Source organism: Mustela putorius, unplaced genomic scaffold, assembly GCF_011764305.1.
Source record: "Mustela putorius furo isolate JIRA1106 unplaced genomic scaffold, ASM1176430v1.1 tig00000151_pilon_pilon_pilon, whole genome shotgun sequence".
NCBI classification, from domain to species: domain Eukaryota; kingdom Metazoa; phylum Chordata; class Mammalia; order Carnivora; family Mustelidae; genus Mustela; species Mustela putorius.
The window spans coordinates 6,698,217-6,708,273 of record NW_025421296.1 but is presented as its reverse complement, the minus strand read 5'-3'; positions in this window follow the sequence as shown (position 1 = coordinate 6,708,273).

The window sequence follows — 10,057 nt, the reverse complement described above, 5'->3', positions numbered from 1 at the left end:
AATCCCTGTCCTCATGTAGCTTATATTCTGGTTGGGGAGAATGTGCTTTTCTGAAAGGATCAGAAAGACCCATGTTAAAGAAATGGGGTATTCGTAACATCTCAGTCACGCTGAGCAACTCCCAAGTCCATCTGATTTTGTATATATATATTGGTGACCTCTAAAACTTGATCTTCAGACCAGATCTGGTTCCGGAGCTTGAGACCTGCTTTCCCGGGTGCCTAATGAGCATATCTAAACCTGATATTCCACATCCGGCAACTCCATCAGAAAACATCTTCCTCCCTCTTCCACCTACACACCACCTCACATCCCATCAGTTACCAAGCTGAGTCTGCCTCATGTCCAGCCACAACTTCTGGCGGCCATTGGGAAAAAGTTCAAATTCTTTAGTGTGGCTGACCAAGCTCCTCTCTTTTTCTCTCTCCCCTGCACGTGTGTGCATATGCTTGCATGAGTGTGCATGCCTATGAGCCAACACATGTTTTCTCTTTCCAGAATGTTCTCCCCATTACCTGGCTCTCTTCTACCAGGTACTTCCCATTCTTCCCATGAGTTCAGCTGCCTGAGTTGCTGGCAGGTTATGGGCCTCACACTTGGCTGTGAGCATCAGCTTGGACTGGTGTCTCCTTGACTGTGATTGAGGCAGGGTGATTAGAGAATACAGGCCTCAGGGTCCCACCCGTAGGTTCAAATCCTGATTCTGCCACTTCCTTAGGCAGATTACTTAGCCTTTCTTAAGCTGTGTGAGCATTGGTAAAATGGGGAACACAGTGAACTTACCTCATAGATTGTTACATGTGACATGCCCAGAAATGCATCTTTGTTACCACTGTGACTTTTGTGTGACTCTCACGCTTTTGGTCCCAGCTTACTGAGGCTCTCAGGGAGGTCATCCTTGAGATGCCCTCTGTTTTCATGGATCCCACATTTCGCCTTCACTCATGCATCTCCTTTCTTGTAGTCATTCATGGATGATTGCTAGTATATAGTAACAGTAACTGTCTGCCGGAGTGTGAGCACCACTAGCGGGAGAGCAAACTCCCGTTTCCTAAAAATTCCCAGGGTTCAGTATAGTACACAGTACAGTATCGCTTGTATAGCTATGGTGGTAGGGCTCAGGAAAAAAGAAGAACCTGAGGAATACATGGGATAGATGCAGAATTTAGTTCATCTGACTTGACCTGGGAAAGAACTTTCTGCCCCTGAGAATCACAGGACTGTGTCACACCTGAACGGGACAGCTCCACATCTGGAAATGCGCTCTGTCATTCTGTAGTACAGAAGAGCTTAAAAAATATATTTCTATATATTTTTTAAGATTTTATTTATTTATTTGACAGAGGGAGAGAGAGAGAGAGAGAGAATGAGTAGGGGGAGGGGCAGAGGGAGAGGGAGAAGCAGGCTCCCTTTTGAGTAGGGAGCCGGATGTGGGACTCGATCCCAGGACCTTGGTATGACCTGAGCCAAAGGCAGACACTTCACCAGCTGAGCCACCCAGGTACCCCTCTATAATGGTTTTTAAAAGAATCTGTGTTTTCCTGCCATGTTTCTAATTTAGAGACTATTGAAAATGTGGCTGAATGTTCACATGGAGGAACCACCATTGGGGGGGCAGGACTGGGGGGTAGGAGGATAGGGAAAGTGCGGAAGGGGGGCAAGAAGGGTGCAGAGCACTTTGGAACTGAACCACAAGAGCGCCACACAGCTCTGTCTGCAGTGTTTCTGTGCCTTAGAAAGCTCCTCTTTTTAGGGACAGTGTTACTTATTTATCTGTGTCCCCCCCAGACCTGTCACAGGACCAGTGCCCCCCCTCCCTGCAGGATTTTGCCCTGTCCTGAGGCCAGTCAGTGTCCCAGGTGGCTGTGACCCCAGCTCAGGCAGCGATTTGGCTCCTTTAAGAGCCTGGACAAGCTCCCAGAGTCCTGCAGCTCCCACCCCTCCTGGCCAGCAGCAGAGCCCAGCTGTCGGCTGGCCCCCCGGGGACGTCCCTGTGTTTACACGCTCGGTCACATGGTAACCTCTCCAGCTCCCGGGCAGGCTGCACGGTTACCTCATCTGCAGTCCAATGACCTCATCCACGTAAAATGTGGCAAGTGCGAGACAGGAGCAGAAAGGGCCCAGCTCCTCACCCAGAGCCCCCGGGAGAAGCTGTCCTCCATGCTGGCTCAGGAAGTCAGCCGGAGAGCCGTCCACTTGGTAATAACTCCGGGCCAGGAGCCGATTCATAAGTCAAGTGGATGTGTCTTCCCGGGAGTGGGGCTGAGAGGTGCCTGTGCAGAAATGTGTGCACCCCACCTGGGAGCTGCTTATCTCAGGGGATTCTTGTCTTCCCCAGGAAGGACCCCTGACCCCAGGCTGAGGCAGAGCCACCATCCCCCACCCCAGCCGCTTAGGCACTTTGAAGATGTTGACACACAAACAGGATGAGAAATGCACCGCAGAAACGAGAGAAAGGCACGTGTTCTCCTAACTTGGGGGTGGAAGCCTCACTAGACACTGTGGGCTTTTTTTTCTTTTATTGTTTATCACTTTCTTTGAATTACATTTGCTCTCCCCCTCCAAAAAATATTGCATGTGATGACTAGGAATATAAAATAAATTACCTTTGCCATAGGCTGCTGGGTTTATTAGCCCCTTTCTAGCTCTTCACAATGTAAAGGACAGGCTGACCTAGAGTGATCTCCTTCCAGTGGGCTCACTCTCCTCTCAGTAACGGGAGCTCTGCTATTTGTGCTTTTAACAGCTTAACCCTTTGAGCTACTCCAGAGCTCTGCATTCTTTCAGGGATTTTTTTTTTTTTTTTGAGGGAGAGCATTTAGCTTTGGGATGGCATTTTAAATTTTAAGGCCGCTGATTTATATTATCCACATCATGTATATATTTAAAAAAAAATAAACAGAGATGAAAACCAAGCCCAGGAAATAAAAACAGAAGAAACAACACACAAGTTCAATCGCTTGAGAGGTCAAGAATTTATTTGGATAAGGTCTGGGTAAGAATTTATTTGTAAGGGTCTTTCTGGGTGTGTGTGAGTTGGGGGGGGGTGTGCTCATTTTAAGGAGCAAATGTTAATAAACATACAGAAGCATCCCCTTGACTACGTGGAGATCAATTAGTGAAGTAAGACCCATTGCTCTTTTCCTTTAAATGCCCGACAAAACCAGTTATTAAAGGTGGGATCTAAGTCTTCTAGGGAGGGAAGCAAATGCTTGGTTATAATGAGCCAGAGAGCGGAGGTCAATATTTCAATGGGGTGTTTGCTATTTACTCCCAGTCATGCACTTGACATATTCTCTCTTATTAGCAAGGCTGCAGCAGCAGCAGCGAGTGTTCAAATCATGTCCCCCCAAATCTGGACTCCGGGACACTCCCCCTGCACACAGATGAATGCCCCCAGGAGCAAACTGCCTCACCCGCCTGTCCACAGTCACCTAGACTGTGGCAAATGGTTTTTCAGAGCAAGGTAAGCACAGGGGAGAACTGGAGGCTGTATATTTAAACAATTATGGGCCTCTGTGTGGCTCTGCCTCCTGCTGTAGAGTCCAGGCAAGATGGTGTAATATGTGCATTTTACATATCAATGGTGGAGGGGGCTGTTTCCAGATGGCTGTACCTATTTCAAAGCCACCTTTTTATGCAGAAGGAAGACTGTGTGACCTCCCTCCAAGTAAATGTGTTTTGTAAGCCCTGGGAATGAATGCTGAAAAAAATGGTCCTGGGCTATATTTCATGTCCAGTCCATCGTGTTGTGTGTGCACAGCTGTTCGGGGCTGGCATGTGGTAGCATATTAAAAGGAAGATTACCATTTCCCATTTTTTTCCCCCTTCCGAAGGCTTGATATGCATATAGGAAACTTGGGGGGGGGGTGTGGGGACAAGGCATAATGAGACAAGGAAGCCGGGTCTCAAGGCACTAGTCGGTGCACATCTGGAGTTCGGAGCATTCTAGAGATAGTAACTTATTCCCAGGAGCCGCCGCCGGAGTGGGAATGGTCGCCCGGTATCCATGGTGAGCTTCCCTATCGCGCTGCGCCAGGTGTGCGGGTGTGTGTTGTTTCTTGGAAAGGCTGTCCTTGGAGGGGTGGGGAGAGGAGAGGACAGGAGGAGGGAAAAAACCAGAAGGGAGGTAATTAGGCACCACCTTGCCCAGCCGAGCCAGCGCAGGCGGCTGAAATCCCTGAAATCCGGTGTGGGTTATTGGAGGGGCACGGGTGGAGTCAGGTGGCACGCTGAGCCTTCTAGGCTCCTTGTTTCTATGGGGACAGGACCAGAGGAGTGAAGCCCTGGGGTCAGAAGAGGCACGTGGCTGACAGTACCGAGCCGAAAGGCTCTGGGAAGGGCATCGCTCCTGGCCTCCCACACAATGTGATACTGGTCTTGAACTGACCACCTGAGTCCAGCCTGGGTTTTTTGCCCCTAAGAAACTGGATGTGGTTCAGGCGTCCTACCGAGGCTGTTATTTAGAAAAAAGACTTTGCGGGGGGAGGGGGCTAGCTTTATTTACTGGATAGCTGCCCAGCTGGTCTTTGTATTGCAGCATGATGGATCCAGAGGGTCGGATCCCGTCGGGGACCTTAGGGACCTGCCTTACCTGAGAGGTAAGCCAGGAGCGAGTCTTGGAAGTTCCCCTAGGAAGAGAGTTCGTTAGAGTTTCACAGATTCATGGGATTCGTGTTTTTTATTTTTTGTTTCTTCCTTCCAAGCTGCAAGACTGTGAGGTTCCAGATGCTCTGTGTAAAACAATGCCCCACAGGGGAAAGCCAGGGAGGGGAAGTGTGAGGTCCAACTTGAGGCCACCCTAAAAAGGGCTATAAACAGCAGCTGCTTCTATTGTGTCTGCCAATTGCTGCCTATTAGTGTAGGCCTTCGAACTCCTTGTCTCTTTTTCTGAAGCCAGATGTGACCAACAGGAGTCTGTCAAGTCAGAGGTGGACCCCAGATGGTGGGAATCCGGCAAAGGAAGCAGAGGGGCAGGTGGAGGGGTTCAGGCTTGGGGGCAGGGAGAAGGCTGTCTGCCCTTTCATGGGGACTGAGTCTTCCCCGTCCCTAAGCCCAGCACTCTAGGTCTGGCAGCTGAGGCAAAGGAGGGTGGTGCGCAAGGCGACCTGACATGGTCTGAGCTTCCGTCTCAAACGTGGGCACATGGGGAGCACGGGACACACTTTGGGAGGACGGATGATGGTAGATGGTGAAGGAGTCCTCAGAGGAGCTGGTGTTCGGTAGCTTCCAGATGCGGGGGCTACCTAACAAACAAGAGAGCTCATGCGCTGGGGCCATGCAGCCCTGGGTGATGAAACACGAGGACATGGGCAGGAAAAGACAGAGATATTTCACTCAGTCCCACTGGCAAAGGGGTTCGTCAGTTCCCCTGTTGATTGGGAATGAACATCAAGTTCAGAGACTCGTCACTTCTAGTTCATGGTGTGTGTTTACCATTTCTGAATCTGTCGGTTCAGTAGTCTTAACTAATGCCTTCTTATTTCTCCCTCCTCCTTTCTTTTCCTAAGGTAGAGAATCTTTTGAGATACAAATCAAAAGAACTGTCTACAAGAAGGGGTTCCTCAGCCACGAGTCAGAAGCCTGGATGGGGAGATTAGGGAAGCATCCCTTAACCAGAGCTTAGTCCTGTCCCTCCACTTTTAAAGGGAAGTGGATCAGGTAAATGAAACTGCTCGATCCCACACCCTGAGATCACAACCTGAGCCCAAATCAAGAGTCACGTGCTCAACTGACTGGGCCACCCAGGAACACCGAACTCCCCCCCGGCCCATATATATATATATTTTTTTAAGATTTATTTTATAGAGAGAAGGAGAGAGTGAGAGAGTGAGAATATTACATAGAAAATTCTCAACCTACACACTTGTGGACAGATTGTCCACTGATCATTTGTCAAGATCTTTTCAAAAATCAAAATCATGCATGCATGAGTTTAAAGGGTCAACCAATACTGTGATGTTTCAGGGAAGCAAAAGTCCCAAGCCCATTCTCTCCCTGTTCTACTTACCCAGAGGCATTCACTTGGAGTGAGGTTGACAGATTCCTTTTGTATTTACTTCTGTTTCTATTTAATAGGATTATATTGCTAATTTTTAATTTCTTAGTTTCAGACATTTTAAGATTTAGCTTTCTTTCTTCTTCCCTTGACACAGTGAATGTTTCTCATCCCCATTTCCCAGTGGAGTTCCTATTATAATTTTGATTAAATGAATACTGAGAGTATGTTATCTGAACCTGAGCTATGTAGTGACAACGATTACTTTTGCTTTTCAGACGAGATCGGGCGCGTTCAGGGTGGTATGGCCGTAGACTACTTTTGCTTTTCCAAATAACTTCTTGATCTCTGTACCTCAGCTGTCCAGTATACTCTCCCATAGCAACATGTGGCTACCGAGTACTTGAAATGAGACTAGTGTAACTAAAGAATTAATTTTTAAATATTATTTAATTTTACATCTGAATATAATAACTGATGGCTTTTGAAAAAATTTTAAGTATATTTGGAACACACTTGGTAGGTGAATAACCTTTTCAGCTACAAATTTAATGAAAACTAAATTCAGGTCAAAATCAAGTATTTCTGAGAAATTTTAGTGAGCAAACTGAGGTGGGCTGTAACTGCAAAATACACATTGGCTCTCAAAGGATTAGTATGAAAAAAGAATATAAAACATCTCATTAACAATTCTGTATTGATTTTATGGTAAAATACTATCTTAGGTAAATTAGGTTAAATTTTATTTATTTATTTGTTTGTTTGTTTATTTCTGTAAACTCTACTCCCAGCATGGGGCTCAAACTCACCAACCTGAGATCAAGAGCCACATGCTCTCCGGACTGAGCTAGACAGGCATTCTTCAGCTCTTTTTTTTTTTTTTAAAATGTGACTAGTAATAAATGTAAAATTACATGAGGGGTTCACACTTTGTTGGTGCTGTTCTGGATTGTAGTTGTTTCGGGTCTCTCTTGCATTTGCATTACACTTAACCAGCCCCAATTTTCTACCAGTGTTCTAGATCTCTGAGGTGAGCATTCATATCAGACATTCTGTCTCTTTGTCTTCTAGGGGAGACTTTGCTGAAGTCCTCTGACCAGCGCTTGTCTGACCTGGCTGCTGTCATCCTGAGATCCGCCTTTGCTCAAGTTTCGGGAATTCCCTTTATTGTTCGATTGTGTCGAAGCCTGTTTCCTGGACTTCCTATTTTCTTCCTTCTTGATTCGTTCCTTTGTTTTATGAAGCACACTCCCCATAGTTTCCTAAAAATAGTGTGTAGGAGATTAATTTTTCCGGTGTCTGAAAATGTCTTCATTCTGCACATATTCGTAATTTGTCTGGATAGGTAAGTTCAGTGTGAAGACCATTTTTCAGAATTTAGAAGGCATTGCACCATTGTCTTTTACTGCTCTGTGTTGCTATTGAGAAGTTAGTTCTAAGTCATTCCATTACTTCTCATTTGTATGTGACCTTTCTCTTTCTGAGTCTCTGTCCCTCTCTCTCCTCCCTCCCCCTCCTTGCAGAATCTTCTTTTTCTAACTAATGTTATGAGGTTTCGTGATGATGTGACTTGGTGTGTGTCATACCCTTCAATTCTGGGAAGTTCCCTTGAATTACTTTATTGGCGATTTCCTCCACTTCATTTTCTCTGTTCCTTCTCTTTGGAACTCTTTATTATTTGGATGGAACAGATAATTATTGGTCTGTACTGGTCATCTAGTTTTCTTGTCTTTCCTTTATTATTTTTCATCTCTGACTTTTGCTTTCTTTTCCAAAAAGTTTCCCCAACTTTTCTTCCCACCTTTTGCTGAGTTATTCGCACATACGATCATATATTTAATTTCCAAAATCATATATTTAATTTCCAAAATCGCTCTTTTTGTTTTTGGACTACTTGTTCTTTTTAATAGCATCCTGTTTTTGTTTTATGGATTCAGTGTCTTCGCCTATATCTCCTTCTTTAAGGACAACAATGATTATTTCGCTTCTCCGTTTTCTCCTTCCCTCATAATCTGTTTCCTCTAAATCTCCTTTCTTCCGTGTGTTTCATATCAAAGTTGTTCTCACAGGTCTAGGAATCCTGGGTTGTTTGTATGTGTTTAGGGTAGGAGACTGAGAGGTGATTGGAGGCTGCCTGTGAGCAGGGTCCTAATGAAAAGGAGATTCTCTGTAGGGCTACTGTGGGGAGCTCTCAAGTGAGTTGCTTTAGGTCTTTCCCCTAGATCTGGTCAGAATTCCCAGAGGAGCTCTGCCTGTGTCTTGCCTTTTCCCATAATTCCGGGAACTGAGCTGAGGAAGATGGCTTGGGATTTCAACATTCACCAAACCCTCTTGCCTCTGTGAGGCACCCCAGTTTGCTGTGGGCCGCCTTTCCTGCTATCGATTCCTTTTTAACAAACCACCCTGAAACTTTGTGGCGTGGAGCCGCCATTTTATTTTGCGTATAATATTGAGGGTCAGGAATTTGGTACCTTGGCTGGGTGGTGTATCTCTGATCACATGGTTTTAGCTGGGGCAGCTGGGATGGCTGGTCCACTTCCACGCTGTCTTCTCAGTCCCAAGGCATGGTCTCTCTAAATTTCTCTCTCTCTCTCTCTCTCTCCATGCTGTTTCACTTTCTGGGGTCTCTCTGCCTGGCTTGGGTTTCTCACAGCTTGGTCATCTTAAGTGGTCATAACTTTTACATGGCTGCTGACTTCCAATAGGCAGGAAGCAAAAGCTGTCAGGCCAGCTCTGCCAGAGCCAACAATGTGTCTCTTCCAGAATATTCTTTTTTTTTTTTTTTAAGATTTTATTTATTTACTTGACACACACAGAGAAATCACAAGTAGGGAGAGAGGCAGGCAGAGAGAGAGAGGGAAGTAGGCTCTCCGCCGAGCAGAGAGCCCAATGCGGGACTCGATCCCAGGACTCTGAGACTATGACCCGAGCCAAAGGCAGAGGCTTAACCCACTGAGCCACCCAGGCACCCTCTTCCAGAATATTCTATTGGTCAGTGAAGTCACACTGAGCCTCCTGCCCTGTGCCTAGATTCAGAGATATGGAGCAATAAACTCTTCCTGATGAAAGAGGAAGGTCACATTTCTTATGAGCTTGTGGGTTAGGAGATTTGCCATCTTCGGAAATTTTCATCTGCCACCCTGCCCAGATTAAAGTTGATTTAAATAAAATTCTAGTAAGCATGATTTTCAGGAACAGAAATATTTATCAATTGTTTCTTTCTTTCTTTTTTTTTTTTTTTTAAGATTTTATTTATTTATTTGACAGAGAGAGATCACAAGTAGGCAGAGAGACAGGCGGAGAGAGAGAGAGGAGGAAGCAGGCTCCCTGCTGAGCAGAGAGCCCGATGTGGGACTCGATCCCGGGACCCCGAGATCATGACCTGAGCCGAAAGCAGCGGCTTAACCCACTGAGCCACCCAGGCGCCCCTTAATTGTTTCTTTTTTGTAGCTCTTCTCCATAATGTCTTTCCAACATGTTGAAAATCCAAATTAAAAATCCCCGCTTTTTGGGAGAAAAGTTTATATTGTAGGTTAAACATTTGCTCTGATTCTTCAGAGTAGTTTTCTTTCTTTTTTTGTGTACTAAATCTTTTCCTGTATTCTGGGATTTTTATTTTGTTTTGATTTGTTTTCTTTCGAAAGGAGATCTATATTTACCTGGCTTGGAAATTTGAGATGATTTTGTCAGCGGTTGTGTTGGTTCCTGTTCTGTTAGTCCCAGAGGGAAAATTTTGAGTTTTTGTGTCTTTGGTAATGGATGGGGGCCTTCCCCAAATCCCTCCAGGCCGTCTGGCAGTTCCGTGTGTGGGGCACTGGTGTAATTGCCAAACCACCCTAAATTCCACCCACCGACTCTCTCACAGTCCCGTTCTCTTACAGTTCACGTGTGAGAATTTCCCAGGTCTTTGGGGGAAATTTCACTCACTCATTCCCAACATGAGCTTTCTTTGTCAGGGTTTTCTTGTTAGTACTTTGACCCCTCTCTTGTCACCTCCACCAAGTCACGCCTACCTCCTCAAAATTTCTAGTGCATCAATACCTTTCTTCCTTATTTTAC